Here is a 23,626-nt window from a genome sequence, read left to right as displayed (position 1 = left end):
TCTTCCCGCTTTCACTCTGCCTTTATATCCCTTCCCTCTCTACTTCAACTTGTGTTCATGTGGGGGAAACAAAACCAAAACCACCAGTTCCTCTCCCTGCTCTCTGTGGCTTTGTACACGATCATCAGGCCCTCGTAAATAAACTCCATCCAGTCACCAATAACAGTGTTAGCTATTAACATTATACATCTATTGTGTGTAAGGCAGCATGGGCTATTGGCTAGAGCAGTAGATTTGCGACTTGAGAATCCTAAATTCTAGTCTCTGCTCTGCCGCTGGCCTGCTGGGAGATCTTGTGCAAAGCCACTGCCCTTTAAGTGCCTCCTGTTCAAATGGCCATGTCCTACTTCATGAGGCACTAATTCTTTACAAAATTCTAATTCTTTACTCGCGTATCTACACCGGCGATATCATCACAGAACCTAACATCAGCCATAGCATCAGGGGCTCCTTTACCTGCACATCTACTAATATAATATATGCCATCATGTGCCAGCAATGCCCCCTTGCAATTTACATTGGCCAAACTGGACAGTCTCTATGTAAAAGAATAAATGGACATAAATCAGACATCGGGAATGGCAACATACACAGACCTGTAGGAGAACATTTCAGTCTCCCTGGACACTCAGTAACAGATTTAAAAGCAGCAGTCCTACCACAAAAATTTTTCAAAAATAGAATTGTGAGACAAATCTCTGAGCTGCAATTCATTTGCAAATTTGACTCCATCAACCAGGGATTAAATAGGGACTGGGAGTGGCTGGCCCCTTGAAAAAGCAGTTTCTCTGTGCTGGAAGTTCACACCTCCACATTAGAATCTGACAATGGGCCACATTCCCCCTGACTGTTCTGGCTTGTTTTTTCTCCTCTCTTGATGTATACTACTGATAATGGGCCATTTCCACCCTGACTGGATAGACCTTGTCAGTTCTGGCTCTCCCTTTTACTGGGACCCCACTCTTTAAATACCCCTCTGAAACCCTCACCCCCCACTCATGCATCTGGTGAAGTGGATCTTTGCCCACAAAAGCTTGTGCTCCAAAGTATCTGTTAGTCTATAAGGTGCCACAGGACTTCTTGTTGTTCTCGAAGATACAGACTAACATGGCTACCTCTCTGATAATCCTTTACAGGTATTAATATGTGGATCACAGTTATGAGTATTCCTTAATCTTTTCCAAATGGGACAATGAACTCCACATCCTGCTGTTGTTAATGCAGTCAGCAGCAGATAATTTGGAAGTTTTGCATTTAGCCAGAGGATGGAAGAGCAGCTTTGCTAGTAACTTGGGATTTTTTTATTACTAGTAAAAGGGTTTGCTCCAATAGGGTAATGTACTGCCCAGTAATAGAAATAAACAACAAAAATATTGAATACCCACTGGCCAAGTCAGTGCTCGTGAAATAAAGTTGCTGAATATGAATGGATGTACACATGCCACTTTGAGGGGACATCAGAAAGGCATAAATCAATAAATAAATAGCACAGCTGGCACCAGGGCACAAGGTTAATAAACTAGCTTAGAGTGCTGTCAAGTATCGCCATTGTCGGCGGTCAATATCAACTAGTTTCCCATGAGAAAAAGAGAAGTATGAAAAGACTGTAAATAGCTTTTCCTTTTTTATGTGAGGCAGACATATGGAACATGTGGATAGTTTTAAACTTTGAATGTCACACGTGGGTAGGCACCCAATTGTGTTTCCTCTAGCTGGATAGCACTTCACTGTGTTTTGTGATATAAAAGAGAAAAATAATAGTGTCGTTCAGTGCACAAGTCGAGATGCCTGGCAAGTCAAAACACAGGGATACCACCATAATATTCCTCCCTATGTGAGTGTTCTGCTGAATGAAAAACTTATGGCACATCTTGTTGGCAAACTTGTCATAGCTGCTTCCTCCTAACCATGTTTCTCCTTATCCCCCATTTCCCTTTTGAACCTCAGCTGAATTTCCTTCTCCTCCTTTACAGCTGCATGTAACTCCAGCTATCAAACACAGAAAGTGTACCTCTTTTGTTACAGGCAAACAGTGAAATATGCTTCCAGGCACTTTCCACCTGTATATCAAGCCAGAATCACTCCTCCCCAAATCCTATATGGAAGCAAAGAGTGCTGTTTGAACTGTAGTGGAATCTTGATTCTGAGGTTAATTTGGCGTAAGAGGGGCATGGCCTCATTGCTTTAGTGCCTCCTTCTGGTCACCTTGGGAATTAGTGCAATCCAGCCTCTGGAGCACCTTGTTCCAGTGAGTGTCTTGCCTGCTGTTGCCTGCATTTTCCACCGTCTCTATTCATGGCCATGATGACTTTTCCCCAGGTTACCGCCCTGCCACAGACCGCTGCTCTCTTGTCACTTGAGGTCACTTTCGGCCTTACATTTCTATGATAATGTGGTTAATGCTCATATAGTTGGGCTCAACTTTGCTTTAGCTTTGCTGTAATTACTCAGGTCATTTTTCACTCTGATGCTGGTCAGTCATTAAGCCATCAAATTAATTAGATGCGATTGAGATAGCAAATAAATTTTAAAGCCAAATCATTCCTTTTAACCATGGATCTAATTGCAGTGATTTGAACTCTCTTTTTCACTCACTGCGGTAACAATTTTTATAAACCAGTGTCCTTGAGTCAAAATATATCTGTCGCTTTGTCTGCTGTGTGTGATTTTTGTTTTTTTTTTTTTTGGTCAGAAATGCAAAAGTGTGAGAATTTCTCTTACAAACCCATCAGTGCTCTCTTTAGTTCATTGTTACATTGCCAACACCACCACAATGAAGTACAAGGAAGGGAGCTGATTTTCCATTCCCACTGGAATCAATGGGAAATAAAAGTGTGGAGGACTGTTGGAGTATCTGTATTGACTTGTATACAAACTGCACCCAAAAACGTTTTTTCTGAGTTAAACCATACAGTTACCAAGTGAAATAACAAAGCAGACGAAGAGAGGAATCAACAGTTACACACAATGGAGAGAAGTTTTGATGTCAGATAAGATTTGAAAAGAGATGAAGAGGGTCAGTGAGGCAAAGAGTTAAGGTGAGATTGTTGCAGAAGGAAATTTGCAGGAGAGGGTTCTCATCCCAAGATTCTATAAAACAGAAGACATGGGCTTTTAGTGTGGAGGAAAGAGGAGACGGATAAGGTTGATTGAGGTTAACTTGAATATCTCCATTGGAGTGTATAAAAAATTTGTACCAAATCTAGATGTCTTAAAATTTTTAAGTGCTCTTTACTCAAGCAAAAGCCCATCAATGTCAGTTAATGTTTAATTAATAAGGATTGAGTAGGACTGCCAAGGGCCTTTATGTCCAGTTTTGTCTACAGTGACCATTATTCTTATCTGGTTATGAGAGAATCTTGCTCCAAGACTTGCCCTGAAAGTCATGTTGGCCTGAGAGGATTGACGTTCTACTGGATGAAACTAAGGGCTTCTCTGTATGGCACGCTGCTGCTCTGTGTAGAGGTGTGACTTTTTTTTTAAAGGGCAGTAATGCACTGTGCATTAATTGGTCCCAGTAGAGCCTGCTGATACACCTTAAAAGTTCCTTAGTGTACTTTTATGTAGTTCTGTTTCAAACAGTGCCATGTTAATGCGCACTAGGGAACTTTTAATACACCCAGCCAGGTTTATACGGAGCTATTAATGTGCAGCACAGTTGTGCACTCGTGAAAGAACAATCACACCTCCATCATGTCCATTGCTGCTCTGTGTAGACAAGCCCTTAGCAAACCCAATGAGAGGGCCCTGACCAAACAGTCAGCTGCACTTGTGCAGTTCCCATTGAAATTTTTAGGGGGTCCACCTGCATTGCTGACAAGATGGTTTGATCCCAGTCGATGAAGAAATAATAAACAAAGAAATAAAAACAGTAGTTGGACTATTAGAATGATGCATTGAATCAAAATATTCTCACCTGGGGTGGTATTAAGGCAAATATATTTTTTGTCTTTGAAATGTCATATATAAAATTAGGTGGCTATACAACACTGTTGTACTAATTTTATAATCATGGTCTGTCTGTAAAATCTGTAAATATATGATAAGAAGACTAAAGTAAAACAAAAACAAACAAAAAATCAATGGAATGCTAACCAATCCCTTGGCAACAAAGTCAGAGTTTATTTTTAATTAAAAATAACATAGCTGGGTTAACTTCAGTTTTCCCAGCTGCTATTCTTCCATCGTAACAGCTTTCTGGCCTGTTTTCCCTTGCTGACTTCTTTCATCATTTGCACTTAGCCTTTATGTGTTGCATAGATTTTATGTGCTGTTTCTTACCAGTTGGTAACAAGGATAGTCATCCAGATGAGTAGCTTGGGCTCAGTCATCTCCAAGTAGTTCACTGTTGTTTCTTGTCAGACACTTATCAACTGTACATCAGCCCATCCCTTCCATTTGAAGAGTGACAGAGATGACATTGTGTTTCAGATGAAGAATGTGCCCATTGCGTATCATTTAGTTTCATTCACATGGCCGATGAATAACAAACTATTGAAACTGTGCATTGAGTTTTCAAATGCGGTGTAATTCAGAAGGCTGGACTGCCCTGATTTGGAAAATGTCAGATACATCTGGACATATAGGACATTTTTATAGTGGCCTTAGTTGTAGTGGAAACATTCCTAAAGCTCCCGGAATGGACAGAGTTAAAGATTTAAGTGTTGAATTTTAAGATCCCTAAGTTTCTTATGGGTATTTTGGTGCTCTGTGCACATTATCTGAAGCTAAAGAAAACTGTGGTTTTAATGCTGGAAGTTTGTAGGGTCACAGTTGGCAATGTTAATGTAACAAACCATTACCATACATATTCGTACAGACTGAATGAATGGACGTAGAGATGGAACGGAGGACCTAGCATCTAACTTACAAGTCTCTGTTTGAGTTAAAAGAAAACACCATTGGTTGGAAGGAAGTGCTAAGTTGTTTTAGTCACTGGAACCAGTTGCTAGAGGGAGACTTTGTTTCTTTCTTTTCTTTCTCATCTGTGCAACCTTCAGATGTGTGGTATGCTAGAGACTTAGCCATGTTAAAAACAGGCCATTAAGATGCATCATTCTAAATGTGTGATGGCATCGCGATATGTTCTACTACTGTTAATTATTTTGTGGAATTATAGTTGCAGTGTGACAACAGTCATCTTTCTAATGCCATGGCACTTCTTCCTAGTTCCAAGCGAAATAGGAAGGGCAAAGGCATGAGAAATAACTACATTAGACAAATAATGTTAAAGCATGCTTTTTAAGTCTCGAAACATCTGTTTGGGGTGTATGTGTGTGTGTAGGTTAAGTCCTATGTTATTTAGATCAGTTCACTCATTTGTATACTCTGAAAATTGGGGAATTTCAGGCAGAATGGCTGACTGTACACTAAAGCGTAAATGCTATCCCAGGGTGGTGATCTTCAGTTTGGACTAAACAGTTCTGCCCTTCTTGAAGTGTTGTCAGTTGATGTGAGTTTATTGAGAGTCAGGTAATTTATAGCCCTGCTTGAGTCCCACTCATGGCCAGTCACCAGTTGTTTTTATGGACTCAACCTTTTGATCCAAGTCCACTGCATTTGTCAAGCATCCAGATCCTGTGTCTAGATCTGACCTCTTCAGCACATACTATACCTAGCACTCCTTCTTGGGTTGTGGGCCCAGAGTCCTGAGGCCACTGCCAAACCTTTTGAGCTTCCCCACCATATTATGCACACTCTCCCTCAGGGGTACTCTAGTTTATAGCTTAATGCTGAAGAGACACGTAATGGTTACAGCAAGGAACACACAGGCTTTGCAAGGTGCTTCTTAACTATGTATATGTAATAGGAATGTTTAACCAATTAACTGGTAAGCCTCACCCTAAATGAATGACACTTACCAATTATGTGATTAGCCAGAAGAGTCTGTAGCAGCTTGTTATCTATCGCAGGAGGGGTTACTCTAGCCCCCAGGGCTCACTGTGGCCATGGGGTGCTCCAACCTGACTGGAGCGACCCTCATCCACAGCATGAGGATGAGAATTTATGGCTTGTCACAAGTTCTCTTAGTGTATTCGGCTTAGCTGGCATAAGTTGTTTTATTTTGCTTAGTCACTTCATCTGTTTGCTGTCACTTCATCATCATCATCATCAACCATGGGCTTGGCACCTATTGGTGTCCGATGCCTCCCTCACTATTTCCTTCCATCTTCTCCTGTCCAGTGCGGAGTGGCTTAGTTTCTGTAGACTAGCTCCACACAAATCTACTATATTATCTATACATTCTCTGTGGGGTCTGCCTCTCCTATTCGAACTGTCCATTATGCTGAATACCAGGGTCTTGATTTTCATTCATTGTTCATTTGTAGATATGCCCAAATAGCTGTAACTTGCATTGTATAACCTACTGCAGTAGGTTCGTTTTCATCTGTATCTTCCTGTATAATTCCTCACTGGTGAAGTTCTGCATCCATCCTGTTCTTAAATCCTACTTTTTATATTTAATAAAATCACTTACATTAATAAAACCAGTATAAAAAATGATCAGGGATGAGGGGACCAGCACAGTTCCACGTAAGCTGTGTGGTCACGCGGCCCTGCAGCTGCCTAGCTAGTGCTGTGCGGGTATTCAAGGCACTCGGTCAAGGAGAGGAGGGCTACTCCATTTCCTGTCTGGCCACCAAAGGAACAGCCTGTACTAGGTGTGTGCTCAGCCCAAAGGCAACCGTAGGTGGGCCTTAGAGCTCCCCTGCCATTGCCAGAGCAGCCTGCTGTGGCCTGTTCCCAGACTTACCCTTATGACAAGGACATAGCAGCCTGGGCAACTGGAGCATCCTGGATCCCCACCTGCTGTGGCAGGGGCAGCCTGGCCCTCCACCTGATAATGGCTGCGGCAGCCTGGACTGCCCCTACAGCCCAAGTTGTCCAGACCCCCAACTGTGAGCCTGCTGGTCTTAAAGACCCACTGCCACATCCTGCCTCTGATGCCCCCCTCAAACCTCTGCACCCCATGCCCTATCCCATCCCCGACCCTGCACTCCCAGCCAGAACCCTTACACCCCAGCCTTCTGTCCTAGTCCTGAGCCCCTCATCTCTGGCTGTACCCATGAACCCACCCCACCAGACAGGGCCCTTGCACCCTAACCCTTTGTCCCAGCCCAGATCCCTTGATCCCCAGCCCCACCCCGAAGCAGGCACCTCCAGGCAGAGATCTCATACTCCTACACCCCAACCCTCTGCCCCAAGCCTGAGCCACCTTCCAAACTTAGAACTGCTTGAAAAAAATTGCCTGAAAACTAAAATATGTGAGCTTTCTGATGAAAGAATGAATTATTCAAAGACAGCATGCATGTGTATATATCTTCATTTTCCCAGAAACCTAAGTTTTCACTGAAAAAAAGAAAAGGTTCAGATGGAAAATTTTTGGGTAGACCATTTGAGCTTTTTAAAATTAGATAAATAAAATAAATAAATAAAGTTTTAGGATTTTTAAACCAATCTCAGAATTCTTTGATGGGGGACGGAGTTGATTCATGATTTCTTAACACTTTGATTTGCAAGTATGTGTTGGTATGCACTTACTGATGCATAAATGAGGGATGCACACTCCTGTCCTTATTAGCAGTGCTCCACAAAAAAGTTTATAATGAAATTTAATACCACACAAACATTTTTGTGTCAGGTATCATTAGAAAATTGAACCAGACTTTAACATTTACTCACATGGAGTTTCCTCTTACCTAGTCCTGATTCAGTATGATTTCAAAGGTGTGTTAGGCTGAGCTGGAATTTTAGGATTTGATACCTTTCAAGTAAATCTGGATCAATTTAAAGTTTTGCATCAATATCATGGAAATAAATGTGAACAGTTGAAATCTGGTGATTTTGACCACATTTAACTAAGAATGTATATTTAGTTTGAACTGGAAGTTAAAATAAAACCTCCTTAGGTGCAAATCTGAGTCTCAGAATGTAAAAATGGTACCAGAGCTGCTACTCTGTGAAAAATCTGGGAGCATTCAGGCCTGAGGTTTCACCCTCACTCATGGTGATGACATAAGGGACTAGCAATGAAGCTCCACATCTAAACTTCCCCAACGTTTGAGGATTGTCTTGTCTGGAGTTTTGTCCCATCTCTAGTGGACAAACCCATCTGAAATTAAATCATAAAAAAGTTTCTCTCTCTCTCTCTCTCTCATTCACACACACACACACTCTCTCTCACCCCCCCCACCCCGGCTGGGTGACATCTTTCATTTTCCCATGGCTCTCTCTTCTAGAGTCTTTTTATTTTCATGGAAGTTGTGAGCAGCTGGATATACAAATAGTGACTTTTAATGGTGGCAATATAATTGTCAGTCACCCAGTTCTTCTTGGAAGTAGGTTCATGTAATTGTTCCTTAAAAGGTTATAGCTTGTGAAACATTAATTCATTTTTGTTGCAGTTCTCCTCTCCCTTCTCTCTGCCTCCTCCAGTGTCTCCTCTGTTTCCATATCTAACAACCAAGTAAAAACAGAAGAAAAAGCACAGCCTCACAAGAGGCATTGCTAATGTTTTTACTGCTACTGACTCATCTTTCAGTTGCAGCTCTTTGCCCATTTTGAGTAAATTTTATTATCTGCTAATGCAGATTACTTTAGCTGCTGCCAAATAATTCTTTGAATCAACTTCCATTTGCCTCACATTCAAATGACCATGTCCTGCCTCATTATTCAGTGATTCTTTACCGGTATTAATACTTGGAGCATTCTTTAATCTTTTCCAAATGGGACAATGAACTCCACATCCTGCTGTCATTTTGCAGTCAGCAGTAGATAATTTGGAAGTTTTGCATTTAGCCAGTATCTGGGCAATTACTCTTTGTGAGTAATGTGTGTGTGTTTTTTTTTCATTAGCTATAAAAGGGTTTGCTCCAATAGGGTATTTAATTGGAGAGGAGTCATTAGGTACTGTGAAAGTTGTACAAGATCTTATGTTCAACTTACCACTCTGCAGAGAGAAACATGGCATGTTTTGACTTTTAGTTTAAAAAAGCTTATCCTTTCAGGTCCCAATCTGAGAGGGAAATTCCTTCTCTTGCCAGTTCCTTCTTCTAGCACACATTGCTGCTCTGTTAAGATATCATTTCAGAGGAACCACACGGCTTCTTTGGAACACGCTTGGCTTGACCTTGCTCCCACTGAAGTCAAAGGGAGCTTGAACGTTGACAGCCATCAGAGCAGCAGCCCCGCAGTGACCCTGTGCTGGGAAAGATGTGGCACACTGCCCATAGAAGTTAGCATGGGATATAAAGTAATGGGATGAACAGGGTGTGGATGATGAGCTTGTATTAATGTGAGCGCTGCTGTGTGATTACAGAATGGCTCCTGCGGATTACCTGAAATAAGGCCAAAGAAGGAAGCAAGTGCCTAATTTGTGTGTTGAGGATTTGAGCCCATGTCCACTCAGGTGGGCCCATTTTGTGTGCCTGCTCCCAGGAGTGCAGGGTAATGAGGGATTTTGTCACTTCTGCTCAATGTAGTGGACTATGCCTAGCACTTAATCTTACACAACTGGCTGCTCTTCTGAGTCTCTGGACACATCTGGCTTGTCCTCCCTGCACGGTTCAAAGACTTGTAGGCTCAAGACCTGTATGTAGTGCGCTAATCACCTCAGTGATGCTCATTTCTGTTGGGGGGAAATCATGCCTCTCCAGCTCTTTCAGTGTGGAGGGCCCTGTCTGCAAAAGAATTGGTGTCAGTGGGCTGCAGAGATCAGGAAGCTATGGGAGAATCTGTGCAGGGAATGCAGACTCTTTTGTATGCTGTGGTGCCTTGCTCGGGTTGCAGAGGATCATTATGCATACTGCCACAGCCAGGGAATCGTGAGTAGGGCGGAAGCAGGAACAGCAGTGGATGGGTGAGGCTGGGTCTACACTCGCCATGGAAGATCGACTGCTTAGGTGCCATCTTCTGGGGTGCTGTTTTGTAGTTAGTGTCAGCCCCGGAACTCCTTGCCAGCTGCAAGGATTAAGGAATGCCAACAGGAGGAGCATTCTGCAGTGAGTACAGAGATGAATATCGATGGCTGCAAAATCAATTTTTGATATGCAATCAGTGTACCTAAAATTGTGTAGCAGCCGTTGATATTCCAGGTAAGTGCAAATGCAGCCTGACAACTAAGCAGCTACTACAGCCCCAAGTCTCCAAGGAGAGGCTGTTGGGGAAGGATTGGTTTCCTCTCCACAGGTGAGGAGAGCCCAAAACACATCACAGATGCTCAGGCTTTGGTCAGTGAGAATACTGTAAACCCCGCCCCCCACGACACACCCCTCTGAATACAACTAGAGCATTATGATAATGATCAATGATTTCCATTCAGCAGTCTGTGTGGCCTCACAAAGTGTAGTTCACACACTAAATACCACTGGGCAGAATGGTTTCTTTCTACACGCCAAATTCCCACAAGGCACGTGCAAGTGTTGATTTTTTTTTCCTGCACCATTATATTCCTCTTTAGACTAACTCTCCCAGAAAGATGAAGTTCTGTTGAATGGCTGAGCACATCGGAACCCTGGTAAACTAACAGTGAGAAATAAATATGTACATTTTGAAGTGGGGGAGTATACAGAAGTCTGGTGGGCTGTGTCCTAATAATGACAGGATTCCAGTAAAAGCACCGTACGTCAGCTGTGGTTGAGATGGCACTTCGACACTAGCCCCCTTACTTTCCTCACTTGTGAAACTCTCGGAAGATGAGCTTTTGCCCTGAGAGTTTACATGGTTTGTCTGACACCTATTCCAGTGAGCTTGCAAATGCTTGAGGGATTGCGGACTGCCTTTTGGTTTGGATAGCACGTGGTCTGTGATGGGGACTCGTCGGTTCTACACTAATGCGGCACTACAGAAATTTACATAATTTAAAAATGGCTGAAGTAATTGTGTTTGAAGGCAGACAAAGAGCTTCAAGAAATGTGGACCTGCTTCAGCAAAGCACTTGAACATGAATAAGGAAAAGCTTAAAAACTTGTTCAAGTGCTTTGCTGAAGCAGGTCCACATTGCTAGATTCTTTCTGAACTAAGCACATGCTTAATTTTAAGCACACGCTTAGGTTTCATTGACTTTAACTTAGTTCAGAAAGAATCTAGCAATGTTATATATTTAGTTTTAATCTTTGCATCTTAATTGTAAGTGTTCAGATGAACAATTAGAGAGAGTTGCTCTGAATGAAACTTAGATTAGATGAAAAACAACCACACAGAAATCTGAGGAAGTGGATTCCACCCAGGAAAGCTGTTCACCTAATATATAAATTTGTTAGTCTTTAAGGTGCTACAGGACTGCTTGTTGGTCACACAGACACCTGTCTGAGTAAAGCTGGATGAAGAATACACTGCCCAGATCCCTCTTTTCTATCAGCAACTCTTATTTGCCAGACATTGTAATTGAAGGCTTCCTTTGTTGAAAATGATTGAACGTGTGAGGAAATCTTGGAATGCTTTATTTAAACCCTCCCTCAGTAAATGTCTTCCTATATAAATAAACTGTATGGCAATCCAGCCATAAAAACTGAAGAAAAAAAAGAACTCTGGAAGAACCGAATAAGCAAAGAAATACTTTACCTAGACTGGTTATTTAAAGATGGTTTCCTGCACCCATTCTGAAAGCACAGTGGAAAAAAAATTATTTGCAAGAAAGCCAACACTGGCAGTACTACTACAGAAGATGAGAAATTTACAGGCAAAAATGTTCAGCCTGACAGGAATGAGAGCCCAACTCAACAACCACTTTCCAGGTTTTTTTTTTTTTTTTTGGGGGGTAATCCTAAGTAATAGTCTCCCTTTTTTTGATCTCACTGGCATAAAACTGTTGAAGTAAATGGAGTTTAACCATCCTGAAAACAGTAACTTGGATCAGAATTAAATACGCAGGGCCAAATTCTCAGCAGCTGTATGTTGGCTTAGGTCTGTTGAGCTAGTTTGAATGCTGGAACAGGACTCAGAGGAGACCTTCCCAGCTCTGCCACTAGCCTGCTTAATGACCCTGGACAATGTCACCACTTCTTGCCTCAGTTTCCCCATTTGTAAAATGAGGATAATGACACTGGGCCTCCATTGTGAGAGACTTTGGGATCTGCTGATGAAAAACACTGTACTACAGCTACTGTCACTGAAGTCAGTGAAGCTACTCAGTGTTCCATTGGCTGAGAATCTGGTTTGCTTCAGCCTGATTGTGATCTCAGTGGCACTTGTTTGGTAATGATGTAACTCCCTTGCATTCATGAGATCAGAATATGAGCCCGATACTTTACATCAGCAGGTCAAAGGAAATTGGGGATGGCACCAATTTAGCTGAGAGTATGGCTCACAATGTGGCAAGGGTTGCCAACTCTCTAGGATTGCTATGGAGTCTCCCGGAATTAAAGTTTCATCTTGAATTCAAGATTAGGTTATGTGATGAAAACTCCAGGAATATGTCCAACCACAGCTGTCAACCCTAAATACAATAAACTTTTAACTGGTATTAATCAACCAGTATGATCAAATAACCGGCACTGCCACAGGGTGCTATCCTGGTGTCTAGGTTTCTTCTCCCAGGCATTGTGCTACTCACAGGTAGAAGAGGGATCCCTTCTTTTACCAAGCCATTGATGTTGCTTCCCCTTCTTAAGAAGGGACTGGCGTTGAGAAATGGGTGGGAAGCCAGGAGGAAGCTGCTGCATCCACCACTCGGCATCTTTCCTTGAGTCTGAAATCAGGAGGCTCCAGGGCTGCTTGGCAACTGTTGTCAGTGGAGTAGGGTTGACGGCAGGGTTGCCAACCTCTCTGTAAATTTACTGACGGTATTCTTGTGATGTATGATTGACAATGATTATGTTTCACTTTTGGCCACTTATGTCTTCTTCATACAGTATAAAAATCATGTCCATAAAAAAAAGTTGCCTGTCTGTAAATTTTTCCTATTTTGTCTGTAAATGAAATGTCTGTGGTTGGCAACCCTGATTGTGGGGGAAGGAGAGAAGGTCCCTCTGTCAAGTGCCTGCACCCATCCCCAACCCCCATACAGTAGCACAGATCAGGGCCTGTGCTGCTGGGGGCTGCTGAACCCAGATGGGGAGTGCGGTGGCACAGGTGGCCAAAGCATGGGGAGTCAGCCCCCCACCTCTCCTGCACGGGCGCAAGCAGCGCTTTGGTGACTGTGCTGCTGAGGGCTTTGGGAAGGGGAGCACTGCTGTAGTGCATCCCCACTTCCAGGGAACTGGTGGCAAGGGATCCATATTATTGCCCAAATATAATGTTTTATAATATGCATATGATCATTTATATGTAATTATAATATGCTTATAATTATATATAAAATATTTTCATATCCAGCAACCTCCCAGTCCCGGGCTGCTGCATGTGAAAGAGTTTATTGTAAGGCCAAAATGTAACAAGATGTGGTAGAGAAGAGTCTAAGCCAGTGGTTCCCAATCTTTTCACTAGAGCGGACCCCCAGTCACTCCTCCCAAACTGTTCATGGACCGCACCCGCAAAGCCCTCCCCAAACCATTCGTGGATGCCCATCAAAGCCACTTCTAGCCACCATGTGCACTTCATTATACGTAAAAGGAAACCAAACAGATTTTTGGACAGGAATTAATAACATTATTGAAATATATTTAATTTTAAAATAATAATGGATTGTCACTTTGGAATTTATTTCAAACTTATTGTATATGATGATTTTTATTTATCTTTTATTTTTTCATGGACCCTCCCACCACACCCTCATGAAACCCCAGGGGCTGTGGACCCCAGTTTGGGAACCACTACTCTAAGCCATGAAGTTTAGATTCCAGCCCAGTTCTGAACTGTCCTCAGAATCAGGTTGTATGGCTAGGAGAAAAAAATTGTAACAATAAAACACTTGCTGGCATTCAATTGAAGTTAATTCAGTAAAAGTCATATGTAGGGTGGCGTGGACACCGATCAGAATGGCCAGACCGGATCCTATAACTTGAATATTGGTAACTGCATGGGAAAGAGTAGGGAACTATGTTGTGGCATTATCCCCATGTTTAATATTCTTGAGAAGAGATTGGAAGAAGAACAGGTTTGGTTGGAAGCAAAAAATTCTCTGTAGACTCAGAAGCCTTTGTACTCCGTGGTCTGAATCATGTCAGGGGTCTGAAGAATGGTCGTAAGCAGTTCCTGCTGAGTGTTTCTGCCGTGGCCAAGTTGTGCATACTGTGAAACTGGAAATGGGTAAATCAATTTGACATTTCAGGGTGGCATAAAAGCGGGAGTGAAATTCTATCTTGGGAAGGGTTAGCTCATGTCCAGGAGGCAGGGTTCTGGCAACAGAGTGGGGCTTGGTACGCCTTTCTCTCCCCTGTAAGTCTGCAGTAATTTCACTGAAGCAAACTAGTGTGCAAAATTAGTCAGGTCCTGGGTCCCTCTCCTTAGGTCTTGGTTGGGATGGTTAAGGATGTCCTTTCTTGAGTTTGATGCTGCATCTATCTAGTAATCTTTATTGCTGCAACTAATTTAATGTTGTAAGTCGAGATGAACCTGAACTAAAAGCCTGACACTAGATGCCCCTTACATTGTGGAAATTCTGCTCTCAGTTTTGCATCTGACTTCACACTCTATAATGGTTTGAATGAAAACTGTTCTGAACATCTCCATGCTTCAGGCAGCATGAATCTGTAAACCCTAAGGACCAAGTTTTTACTCAACTTGGCGAGTATTAATTAATGTGAAAAGCCCATGAAGTTACTTTCTTTGAGCACCTGCTTATTAGCATAAGTCAGGTTTCCACAATCAAACCCTAACAGATTAACAAGTATAAATACACTGTGGTGGATCTAAATAATATATTCAGTGCATCGCATGGGCCTGGGACGTTAGGCTGCATATGGAGGGGCATGATTCCTCAGAAAATAGCCCAGGCTCTCTGAAGGTGCATGGTATCATTTAACACAACAGTTTTCTATGATGACACAGGAGTGGCAAGGTTCGCAGTAGTCTTGTTAGTACTGTTTTGCAAGATCCATGCTTATGTCCACAGTGTTCCAGAAGGGGAATGCAGAGGGAATTCAGGGTGTAGCAGGCTTTCATATGCGGTGAATTTAGTAGTCTTATACACTGGGGTGAGCAAAGTAGAGCGCTTGGTGGGCATGACATTTTGCAAAGGGAGTGCAGCACAATCAGCTGCTGAGTCTTGGGTTCATCCATATAACTAAAAATATTGAAATATGTTGCTGTTTTTAGGTGTGTGTATTCACACTTACATACTGATTAATAAAGTGTTTACATTCTACAGACTTATTTTCTTACACAGGCCAAAAAGGTTTTTTTAGTATGAACATAACCAAAATTTTAATTGGCTTGGATTACATCATTAGACAAGTGGGTGTGGAGGGGTGTGAGGGCGCTGCTAATTGCAGGGATGAAAATTGGGCCAAATGTAAAAAGTTTGTTTACCCCTGTTATACACTGACTGAAATGCAAGATGGCAAATTATTCATGTGGGAGGAGATTTTCAAAGGCACAAAGAGGACTTAGGCATCCCTTTGCCATTGACTTTCAATGAGTGTTAAGTGCTCAGGTCTCCTTTGTGCTGTTGAACATCTTCCCTAGGTCATTTTCTCTATCTCCTTTTGTCAGCATCGTCTCAGAGGGGTAGCTCTGTTAGTCTGTAGCTTCACAAAAAACAAAACAAAACAAAAGAAACAAGCACTCCTATGGCACCTTTAAAACTGACAATTTTATTTATTAGGTAATTAGCCTTTGTGGGTAAGACCCACTTTGTCAGATTTATCTTACCCATGAAAGCTCATTACCTAATAAATAAAATTGCTAGCCTTTAAGGTGCTACAGGACTGTTTGTTTTCTTTGTCAATATAGGATTACTTTGCTGTCTGGCGTAGGTTCTCCAGCTTTGTTCCTCTCAGTTTTAAATGATTCAAATGGAGGGCTTCTGCCACCACGCTGGAAGACTAAGCTACCTTTTTAATGGAGCTCATTGTTACTTCCGTTTCCTGATATCCACTGTTAAGTTTCCCTCGACTCCTTCACATGTAGGTATGTCTTCTGGGATGAACCTAAATAGTTGTTCTCTTTCTACTAAGAGTTCATCTCAATTGTTCTGCTGCTAGCAGCATTCATGTTGTTGCAGTCTCACTGGATGTTGACAATAGGTGCTTTTGTTTGTTATCATTGGAATGCTGTGCTGTATTTTTATATTTTTTAAATCATGATAGTGCTTTCTACTGAGAATAGTTCTTTGAACTGAAAAAGTGTCCCTTGAAAGAGCATTTTGTGTGCGTGATCCTAAAATCATCCTCACTAAACATTCCTCTGCAACTCATTTCTTTACAGTGATCACCCACAGTGCTCCAGAGACATCATTCCTAATTCATTCCTTAGTGTCCGGCAGCTGGTGCGTGATTGACAGGCCCAGAAGTGTGCATCTGATTGCTTTCATGTGAGTCTGATTAAAATGACTACTTTTGAATTCCTTGCCAATGGCAGTTGCGCTTTTTGACGTGCTGCCTTAGCTATTGATCCAAAGCCCATTGAAGTCAGCCGATAACTCCCCATAACCTCCCCAGGCATTGGATCAGGCCTTGTACCCATATAATTTTGGCGACACTATAGTAAACTATTGTCTGCATCATGATTCATTGGTGATGTAAAGGATTGTATGAAATACTTGAATTTTGCAATAATTACCTCTCAGGGATGTGGAAAATGTTCTCACAGCTGTACCTATTTCTTCATTTAATCTGAGTAGCGTTTTCTTACTTCCTTCTGGAATTCTAAAGTTTCTGCTTCAGGAGTCTGCAATTAATACTAAATCATATTAAGTCATGTGAATGAGATTTTGTAGTTGTGATGTTAGACTCCTGTTTCTTTTGCTCTTTACTTAACAAATGAGTTATGAGGGAACCACACAGACAGTGGGGTTGAGATAACCATATCTACTAAATAAACCCAGTCGCAAAGGTGAGCTGCATATGCACACTGCTGTCCTGGCTGGTTTCTGGAACCAGAATTGAGTGAACACTGCTAGAGGGCTCAAAACATTTTTGAAGAAATATTTTCCGGTTTCTGTACACTACAACCCTGACATATTTTCATACAGCAATTCAGACTGGCTAAATCCTGCAGACTGCTATTGTACTATACTTGACTCTAGTGCAGTGAAGACTACTGTTAAACAAATTCTTTTATTCTTAAAAATTTGCATCAGTGTAACAATACCAGTCCAGAGCCTGGGTTTAATGGCTGAAGGCAGCTTTCTGTCCAGTTTTCAGGGTCTTCATTGTAATGTGAAGTGCTTAGCTGCATTTTAGATGCCCACATGCCTTTAGCAACCTGACCCAAGGAGATTAAGGCACAGATTTTTAAATGCTCAGCACCCAGAGGTAAGAAAAGATTATCACAGTGTTCTGAACTTTTCTGAAAAACTAAACCCTAAGACGAAACATACAAACAAGCAAGAATTATAGTAACCTCAGGAAACAAAGGCAGTTTTTGTGTTCAGTTTAAGATGTGAAAACCTGAACATTTTCTCCTAGACGTGTATCCTGAGGCTTTCTATGTTGTTCAAAAAGCCATTTTCCATTAAAAAAGTTTCTGTGGAAAACTGCTGACTAGCAAATAGTCAAATAGACTATCTGAAGCTGAAGACTATGCCATATACATCTGGCGGGATAGGGATAATTTTCTTTAGATTTGCAATACGGTATGCAAATATGACCCTTATGTCAGGAGGCATTAATGGATTCCATATGGATAAATCTGTTACATGTAATGTCATTTAACAACCATTGATATTTACCGTCTTCACTACACACTTCCACACTATCCTTCCGTACTTCCTTCACTATCCACACTTGTGTCTTTTACTTAGAATAGACAGTACTGCCATATTTGTTACACCAGTTAGTAGTAATTTCTGGTAAACATAAATGTGTTAATAGTGATCACCACCGTAGAAGCAAACGGGTGTTTTTTAGATCTGCTTGAATGAGTTTATTCTTCTAAGAAAAAAAAAAACAATTCAGAGATGTCATTGAGTCAGTTTCGTCATTGATGTAACTGCAGTGACTTCAGGGAAAATTCACCAGGACTGATGTTTTCTTGTTAAAGGCCTGATTGAAAGTCCACTGAAGTCGATGCAAGCAAAGCTGAATCAGGGCGTGAGGATCACACTCATACTGCTCTGTCATGGGAATTCTGGGCTGCGTAGCAGCCATAGGCAGCCCGGGCAAATATGTTGTAGGTTGGAGCAGTCTCTGAGTCTATCTGCTTTACCAAGCTGGTCAGAAATCCCCCCAGAGCAGTCCACGATCTGAATAGTGCACAATCTGGCCACAACTACCTTTGCCCTCTCTCCCTCAGGCTGACCTCATGTGTTGTTTCTCCTTTAAAATGCAGTACCAAGTCTAGCTCCATTTCTTCAAAAACAGGATGAGCTGAAAATTGTGTCTCTCCTCCATAACTGATTCTTCAGCAGAATGAGTTTCCTAGCAGAGACTGGGACTTTGTACACCAGTGCTATGTGGCTTTTATAAAGAAGCTCTTTGTTACAGTTGAGCCCCGGTAGTATTTTGTGTTGTGTGACATTTTTGTAGAGGTGCAAGTGTGAGTGCAATTGGAGTTTTGTTTAGCTGAATACCAGGCAAGTGAGCTCAGGAAGTGATATAATTCATCCCGATGCAGTTTGCAGTCCCTTGAAAATGTGCTGACTGCCTTTCACTAGTCACTGAGTCTGATTAGCAGTGTAACTCAGCTGCTCAGCTGCATTACTCACTGCATTAAATAAACTCAGAGCTAGCTGGCCGCTGAAACAAGGGAAACTGGTTACAGAAAGTATTGCGTCACTTAAGGAGGACCCAAAACAATCAAACTTGCTGTGACTCCTCCAAAATTTGAGATGAGAAACATTTTTTTCTTTTTTAAATTCAGGAATCGCTCCTAGGAGTTACATACTAGGAATTGTGGAATTCACACCGAATAATTGCCAAGAAACCCACTCCTGTAAAAACTGTTTGGCAAGACAAAGTTTCAAAAGAATACTTTCTGAATAAGCATAGGGATTGCATACAGGTGCAAGTTCATTGCTGTGCTGTTCAATCCTTGCGCTGTTCATGTGATGCAGAAAGGCTGGAAAATACTCATTACAGGTTGTACCTCTCAAATCTGAGACACTCTCATCTGGCAACATCTGTGTCCAGCAGATCTCTGTGACAGAGATGGTGATCTTGTGGCTGCAGAAAGTTCTTTTAGAATTTAGTCCATGTTCATAGTCTGAAGTTCACGTCCATAATCATTCCAGGCAATGACTGGGACCTCAGTCCTTTTGGCTTTGGTTTTCTGTGTATGAAACATCAAGCAGATCTAGCACCCTAAGTCAATGTCCATTAAACGGGCACCAGGATAACCTGGGATCTCATTTCTTATGGCTTGCAGCTTTCACCAGGAGCATCCAGGCAGGCTTGAGAAAAATGGATAAGGACCCAATGGCCTTTATATACTTGCAGCAGCCCCTGGGAGAGCACAATAGTCTTTTGATATAAACATATACTAATGAAACATCAGGTAAATAACATAAGGCGGTTTAATCCAGTAAGAGACATCTTAACAATGACATTATCTCACCCAAGATTCATTTACATGTTAATTTTCCCTTTTGATTTCTGAACAAACATTTACAGAGATAGACAAGAAATGCCTGTTTACATGGTTAGTATCTATAAGCAATATAAGGAAACACGTATAACTATTAATTCCCTTTAATTTCTAACAATACAACACATTCCAAAGTTTTAGCCTAACTAGCGCTGAATGGCCTAATTACCATTTATATACTTTTTCTTAAATGTCTCTATAGGTTGTCTCTAGGTCATTTGGCATAGGATTGTTTAACTCTTTTTGGACATGTGCCCTATTTGGCATGAGTTGGTGAAAGTAAGTTACATTTGGGTGTATAAATGTTGACAGAACAAGGAGCAATGGTCGCAAGTTGCAGCGGGGGCAGGTCTACGTTGGATATCAGGGAAAACTCACTAGGAGAGTGGTGAAGCACTGGAATGGGTTTTCTAGGGAGGCTGTGGAATCTCCATCTTCAGAGGTTTTCAAGGCTCGGCTGGGTGAAGCCCTGGCTGGGACGATGTAATTGGGGTTGGTCCTGCTCTGAGCAGGGGGTTGGACTACATCTGTGGTGTCCAAGAAAAATTTAACCAATTGCCGCTGCCCCATCCTTCCACCCCACCTCCAGCCAAATGCCCACCTCCCACCCAGCCAAGCGCCCCCATAGATTACTCACTTGAAGCTATGCTGTGTTGCTCAAGATGCCTGGGGTGGAAACCCTCTGGGGCCAGAGGAGTTGCCTTCACCACTGGCACCATGTGTTTATCGCACCACGTGTTGGGGAGCATGTGCGGAACGGCCGGAGGGGTGTCCCACATGTGCAGCTCTCCTGAGCCACATTTAGCCCCACTATGCTGCCCCGTTTGCCACAAATGGCAAACGAGGAACGTCTTAGACGCCGCAGGATGAGGTGACCCCCTGAAGTCTCTTTCAACCCCAATTTTCTATGATTTTATGATAAATACAAAACAGAAATGAAATTAGAATTCTCTGAGTTACAGTAGTCCCTCGAGCTATGTGGGGGTTGCGTTCCCACACACCCTCACATAACTCAAATTTCGCGTAAGTTGGGCGGAGGATTTTTACCCCTGAGGAATGCACATTCTGTAGCCGGGGAAGCAGCAGGAGTATGTGGAGCTCCTTTTGAAAGGTAAGTCCTGGGGTTGTGGGGGACAATTGGGGAAGGTTAAGCCTGGGGTGGGTTAGGGCTGCAGCAGGGGTGTGGGGGTGGAGTTGAGCCAGGGTTGCATTACCCTGCGAGGGGGTGAGCCAGGGCCGGGGGAGCAGGGTTTTTGAATTGCGCTTAACTTGCGTTAATGCAAGTTAAGCGCAACTTGTAATCATGCATTTCAGGGGTTACTGTACTTAAGCTTTGACTCTGATAAAACTTGCAGAGTCTCTGCAGGTTGTTCTCTGTTTTAGAAGAGCATATCCCCCAAATTGCAAGAGACTACCTGAAGTAAATATTTGAGAGAAGGTTCTTTTCCACCACACGTGGGGTGCCTGTATCTATACTACAAGCTCCATTTATTTGTTGGAAGGCTTCAACATTGGTAGTTTGCATTGACTGAAAGGGTAACACACTTTAATTGTGATTTCTACATTGAAAGCATATAATGACAAATATTAATTATGTGAAACATAAAAGCATCACACGTCTTGGGTTTGTGGGTTTTGGGGAAAAAAAAGGGGTAGAAAAACTGCTACCCATCATCCAGGCTAGTTTTGAAAGTTTGATACAAACTGAGATTGACTTTTATTGCCTAGCTGATACAAATTTGCTGTGACTTGGATACCAGCTGTTTTGCTGACAGGGTACAAGGGCACATAACTAGAATATCATCTTTTGTGGAAAGTAGTATTTCCCATTGTTAAATGTGGGAGCCTGAGGCAGAAAATTGCAGTGCTTAGTTATGTGGCATGTGTAGTCTAAAACATGGCTGTGGGGCTTCGGCGGTCTTTTTGCTGTTTGCTATCCTACCTCTTGTATAGCCCACTTGGCTTTTTGGTAGTATCAACAGCGAAAGACAAATCTAAATATATTTTCTTTCTGCCTTGCATAAAACTAAAGGTAACTTATGATTATTTGTCTTTGGAGAGGTTTGTGTGAACAGTTGCTTTGGTTTCAATTCACTTAAGTTCAATCAGCAAATCTCAAAATAAAATTCACTTTCCCTATTTATTTTTATTTGCTGAATTCCACCACTCATTTTTGATTTCTTACTAAAATGTTTCCATTTTACATCTTCAGGCAAATGTCTATAGTCAATAACCAACCTATGTATAACTCTAACAGTGAGAATTAGAAATGATCTCTCCTCTGCACCTTGCCTAAGAGATGATAAATGATGATAATCTATGAAATTTGCATGGTGTACATATTAAGGGTGGAGATAAATTATTTAAGGTGCTACATTGGAAGCCTAATTAGGAGTAATAAGGAAGCTACAATATGAGCTGAAGATCAGGAACATTCTTTTAGAGAATATTTTAGGAACACTGGTAAACTGGAGCCCATTGATTGCACAGAGCTGTCTGGTCTCCTGTTGCTGGCTCTTCCTCCCTTATTTCCAGATGCTAAAGTGCAGTAAAATATGTGTAAAAAGGGGATGCTTTGTAAGGGTTGGTTTTCATAGGTTCTGCATGTGTATAGTACTTCTTGGTATGAAGTGAAAGATATTGATTCTTTCATGTTTGTCAGTCATACTTATCAGGAGGAAATTCTAAGCTGACACCTCCAAAGTGCAGCTAGAGTATCTTTGGTGCTGCATAGGTCATGTCCTTTATTTCATCCAGATTTGGAATGTGAAGATTTGAAAAGTAGTATATTGAGGTAAGATAACTGGCTGAAGTATCACAAACATACTGCAAGTCCCTCTACGTGGAGCTTGGAAATCTGTAGAGAAGCATCTGTGTGAGATGGGGAAATGAAGTTCATAGTGCAGTATTGAGTATAAGAGGTATAAAGGAAATGATGTGTGGTTTAGGAATATAAACACGTGGTGGTGGTGTGGTGGTGGTGGTGGTGAGAGAAGGGCAGAGTTAAGGTTGTACATATAATTTAACCTTCTTCCTTTGAACTTCTGGGAGTATCACATTTAAATAAATCATTTATCAATAAGATTTTGCAGTGTAACAATGTCTTTTTTTTATTGCCAGCACTAAAATAAAGCACAGAACAAAAGATTCTAGTCGCTCCTTATGAGTAGGCCTCAGCCTTTCTTTTGTAAACATACCCTTTTACTATCTAACATCTGTTTTTGAAGTTATGTGAAGCATTTATATAAATCTGTTTTACCAGGAAAGTTTAAGTGACTAAAGAACATTTTGTTTTCACGAATGTGCAGAGAGGGTATATCAACAAACAAAGGTTCGTACACAAAATTCAAAGAACAAAAGGTGACCAGAAGACATTCCTTATTCTTTGGCTAAAAACTCCTCACTGTTTGGCTAGCTTTCTGCACTCAATTACATCAGTACAAACCTGGAACAACTCCAAAGAGAGCAGAATTTGGCTCTTTTCTCTGTGCAGTTGAGATTGGGTATGGAAACATGTTAATAGCAAGTGTTGGTTGTAGTAAAAATAAAGATGTGCATATGGTGCTTTAGTACATTTGGTATAGCAGCTGTCTGTAGCAAAATAAGTCAGATCTCCATATATGGGTGGGTTACAACTTCTAGAGAATTTTCAAGCAATAACATTATTGTAGACAGCTGACAAGTGTGCAGTCATGGGCTGTGTTAGCCATGCATACAAAAAACAATATGATTTCACAATCAGCAATTATAGCATTCTGAGACATGATATCTGGGAGATCTTGTACATTTTATCAGAGAAGAAATGGTCGCCCTTTTAACCCAAACAAATTTAAATTTGTTTCTTTGTTATTATTCTGACCACGTAAACTCACTCTAAATTTCCAAATATAAAAGGCATTTTTCTTCCTTTACTGTGCTTGAACTTTTGCATAGTCTTCCTCTCTGCTGTAAAATATCTGGAACTTCTACCCCAGATGTAATTGTGTGTCAGGTGGTGAAATGA

At 41.6% G+C, this 23,626-nt stretch overlaps 1 protein-coding gene across 6 annotated transcripts in view; it reads left to right on the top strand.

Moving 5' to 3' along the window:
- The window catches only part of CALD1 (caldesmon 1), a 261,350-nt gene that overhangs the window by 76,405 nt on the left and 161,319 nt on the right, over positions 1 to 23,626 (top strand). For 5 of the 6 annotated variants that reach the window (XM_075005280.1, XM_075005272.1, XM_075005264.1 and 2 more), the window contains one exon: positions 16,306 to 16,411. The exons of the other annotated variant lie outside the window; for it this stretch is intronic. The gene's annotated coding sequence lies outside the window, so the exon portion shown is untranslated. The remainder of the gene's footprint in view (positions 1 to 16,305; positions 16,412 to 23,626) is intronic. 6 annotated transcript variants of the gene reach the window in all.

This window comes from Carettochelys insculpta, chromosome 1 (assembly GCF_033958435.1).
Source record: "Carettochelys insculpta isolate YL-2023 chromosome 1, ASM3395843v1, whole genome shotgun sequence".
NCBI classification, from domain to species: domain Eukaryota; kingdom Metazoa; phylum Chordata; order Testudines; family Carettochelyidae; genus Carettochelys; species Carettochelys insculpta.
Note: the sequence above shows the minus strand (reverse complement) of the source record. Positions and strands in the feature narration are given on the sequence as shown.